Raw genomic sequence first — 4,000 nt, 5'->3', positions numbered from 1 at the left:
GAGGAAACAAAGTTACGGTGTTGGGGTACACTTCTGTTGGACATTAATACAACCTTGAAACGTGTATCTCACAGTGAATTAAGACTGAATTGTGAAGTTGAAATCTTCAATTATAAAAGCCTCTTGAAAAGCACATGATAATTAAAATACATTAAAAGAGACCGACAGAAGTACTAGGCTTGCAAAGAATAAGTCCCGGGGTCGATTTCTTTGACTAAATGGTGGTGCTCCAGCGTGGCCACAATCAAAATGATTGAAACAAGTAAAAGAATATATTGCTAAGGCATTGAGATCCAAATAACCTGGTGTGAAACTGAATATACACCAGAATGGCACATTAGTCATGTAGGGAGCAGTAATAAGAAAAGGAATGACAAAGGAAGGAGCAATCATCCTAGAAAGTTCAGAAGATGATCGTTTATTCCTTTCTCATCTCTTCTCTTCTACATATATATATATATATATATATATATATATATATATATATATATATATGTTCGTATGTCTGTGTTTGTCCCCCACACCATCGCTTGACAACCGATGCACACATTTATGTCCCCGTAACTTAGCGGTTCGGCAAAAAGAGATCGATAGAATAAGTACTAGGCTTACAAAGAATAAGTCCTGGGGTCGATTTGATTCGACTAAAGGCGGTGCCCCAGCATGGCCGCAGTCAAATGACTGAAACAAGTAAAAGAGTAAAAGAGTAAAAGAATACATGTACACACACACACACACACACACACACACACATGCACACACACACATATAGCTACAGACACATGCAAATTTAGGGATTGGAACAGGTACAAATCCCAGTAACATATGTCTCCCAGCTAGCAGAACCTTATTCTCTTGCAAGTTAATTTGAGATATTTTGACAACAATGTAACCTTCATTTAACTAAGGTGTATTCACCCTTATCAGTAGCTAGTGGAGTACCCCTCGTTAGGCTAATTACTATTTCTGAGGTTCTGCTGGTGATTTTATCTCCTCTGTTCCCTAATTTTCGAAAACATTTACAATAAACCACTAATGTTCTTCAAAGTTGCTTTTTATACTTTCTACTATGGACTGCTTGAAGCTTACTCACTTCCTACAACTTGATCCGGAGATCTTGCACTTAAATATATACACATATATATATTTACATATATCAATATCTCTCTATCTATCAATCTAATACAACAGCAAGACTCATCGGCAAGACTCCCATCGGCACCGACTATTTAAGCAGGAGAATTAAGACATTCGCTCTCTTTCTTCTTTCCCATTTCCTCTCACGCTTTTACATAGTGTTGGTGTATTTGTTGATTGTGTGAGGAGGGGTCGACTGTCTTGTGCTTTCTCTCCGCCTTAAGCAGGATCAGCAATGCCAACAGTAAGGAACATGTTCTATTCAGACCTTAGGGGGTCCAAATTGTCCTGTTCAGAGGAGGGGCTCGTACGAGCAGTTGATAGGATGGACAAGTGTTTAAGGAAGAAGAAAGATTTGCTGAAGTGACAGAAGTCACAAAAAAGGAGGTGGACCTGACAAACATGGAGAAATATGAGGAGATGGCACGTAGGATCGGTGGTGATGCTAAGTTGTCCCTACTCCAGAAAGTATTGGAAAATATGGGTAAGAAAACGGTAAATATATAAGGTGTACTCAGTGGAAGAAAGGAAAATTGAAAATGTTGAGGCAGAGGAAGCAGATTTGGAACAATTGTGGTTCAAGAAGGCAGGAAAAGCAAAAGAATATGCTGTAACCACAGTAACCTACATATCTTGGAAGAAGGACTTCCAGGATTAGGGTGGAGAGAATCCCACCAGAAACAGATGTGGCTTGGGTTGTGGCGGCTGTTCTTCTCGGAAGTAAAGAAGAAATAGCCATCCTGCAGGCCACGAAAACAGAAAATTCTGTATGGAAAGAGCAAACATTGGACCTGATTATATTGGGTATTGGCAGAACCACTGAAAATATGGTGGAAACGGTGACCATTGGAGACGTAGTGTTGAGAGTGGGGGTGGAGGGCAGAACCCCTCGTTGCTTTAAATGTGGCTAAAACAGGCCTCTGCAGAAGCAGAGAAGTCAGGAAGAAGTTAGAAAGGGGCCGGAGAAGGTGCAACAGGAAGAAAAGAGAAACAAAGAACAGTGGATGGTAGCTGAAGGAAGAGGAAGAAAGGACAGATTGAATTAGAACCCCAAGCCATACACCCCGCCCCACCCCACCTTCTCAGACACCCCCTCCGCCCATTCCCCTCCGATACAAAGCAAGAGAAAAAAAACAAATACAAAAAAACACAAGGCTCAACAGGCTCCCCCCCTCCCACTGGAAATTGTTTCGCGCGTGTTTGAAAGGCGTAGACCAGGAAGGGATCCAGAAGAGAACAAAATGGAGAACTGCAAGATTTGTGCATGTCGATGGATGGACAAAACACTCAGGTGTCCGAAAGCCAAAAAAACGACGAAATATTGAGATTGAGGAGGGGTTATAAGTGTTGGAAGGTGAAATGTGATTTAAAGACGATATCAGACAATATAAAGTACGACGAACTGACCCAGAGATACTCCACAGCCATTACAAGCCTTCAATTCCATTACAACTTTCTCTCTCTCTCTCTCGAGCTATAGAAAGACGAATACACACGTTATATACCTACAGACATCTATATAAACACACATGTAATAATAAACTGACACGTTTCCGAAGAAACCTTTCACTAAAAAACACATTTTCGAAGGTGAGGGGCGTGACTGCATCCGCACCCTTTTTCTTTAAACATGTTTTATAAATGACATTTGGCAGAAATACGTTTGAAAACAATAATAAACGAATGCTGAAATTATAAAAATTAGTAGTACCGAAGTCTGAACAAAAGCAAAAGCATGTTAGTGTTTTGTTTTGTCTTTTTTGAAACAAGCGAAAGCCAATTAAAAGGAAATCTCTTTGCCTTACCTTGTTCGAAAATGTCTGCGATTCAGCAGAAGACATCAGCTGTGAAATGGTTTTGGCTTCTTTTGCAAGAATTTTTCAGCGAATAACTTGTATTTTTCGATTTTCTGGAGATAGAAGGACAGAATAAAGGTGAATTTTGTGGTTTATGCTTTGTCGGGTGTTGAACGAGAGAAATGTTTGAAATTTACCCCTTTTTTTTCCCACACATTCGAATTCACCGCCGTTAATTGGCGAACACACCTGCTATTGCGCACGCGCACGCGAGTCGTGACTAGTCGATCCTACAATAACAATCTATTGCCAATGCATGTATGCACAAAACATGCAGGACGGTTTGTTTTGGGTTTTTTGAACAAAGTAAATAAAACACATTGTAAACAAAACGCAAACACCCTCATACATGTTTTGTGCGTGGCGCACGCGCGCTAGGTAGTCGTAGGATCCACTAGTCACGTCTCGCATGCGCGGATGCGCGCCCTGGATCCAATCTTCTTGAATCGTACCTTGATATTATGTTTTCATTTCAAAATAAAACCAACAAAAATAATCTCCCATAATCTTTACCTCCGCTGATTTTTACATGCCCCGATGACCGATCTAAGAAATTTGGGGAACGATTTACCGTCTGGTGAATGGAACCGAGTATATGCAGATTCCAATAGCTTGCCAAATTGTCAGTCATAAATTTTCTGCAAGAACGTTTTGTCTGATAACATTCTCCAACATCTCTGCACTCCTATCGAGTAGACGTTGAAGAAATCCTTTTTCTGGTTGTGGTGTCATAACATCCAACAACCCAAGTTTTGCGACTCAAGTGAGATCGCTGCCAGTGCCCCTGGACTGGCTCTTGTGCGGGTGGCACATAAAAGACACCATTTTGAGCGTGGCCGTTGCCAGTACCGCCTGACTGGCCTTCGTGCGGGTGACACGTAAAAGCACCTACTACACTCTCTGAGTGGTTGGCTTAAGAAAGGGCATCCAGCTGTAGAAACTCTGCCAAATTAGATTGGAGCTTGGTGTTGCCATCCGGTTTCACCAGTCCTCAGTCAAATCGTCCA

The 4,000-nt window shown here is 41.3% G+C and overlaps 1 long non-coding RNA gene across 1 annotated transcript in view; it reads right to left on the bottom strand.

Moving 5' to 3' along the window:
- Positions 1–2,228: 2,228 nt before the first annotated feature.
- The window catches only part of LOC149128941 (uncharacterized), a 2,034-nt gene continuing 262 nt past the window's right edge, over positions 2,229–4,000 (bottom strand). The window contains exons 1-2 of the long non-coding RNA XR_016240616.1: positions 3,131–4,000; positions 2,229–3,046 (exon numbers count right to left, since the gene is read on the bottom strand). The exon at positions 3,131–4,000 is cut by the window's right edge and continues 262 nt beyond it. This is a non-coding gene — a long non-coding RNA (uncharacterized LOC149128941). The remainder of the gene's footprint in view (positions 3,047–3,130) is intronic.

Source organism: Octopus bimaculoides, unplaced genomic scaffold (genome assembly GCF_046866305.1).
Source record: "Octopus bimaculoides isolate indiv1 unplaced genomic scaffold, ASM4686630v1 contig355, whole genome shotgun sequence".
NCBI lineage: Eukaryota > Metazoa > Mollusca > Cephalopoda > Octopoda > Octopodidae > Octopus > Octopus bimaculoides.
The sequence above is the reverse complement of the archived record's forward strand: the minus strand, read 5'-3'. Positions and strand labels throughout refer to the sequence as shown.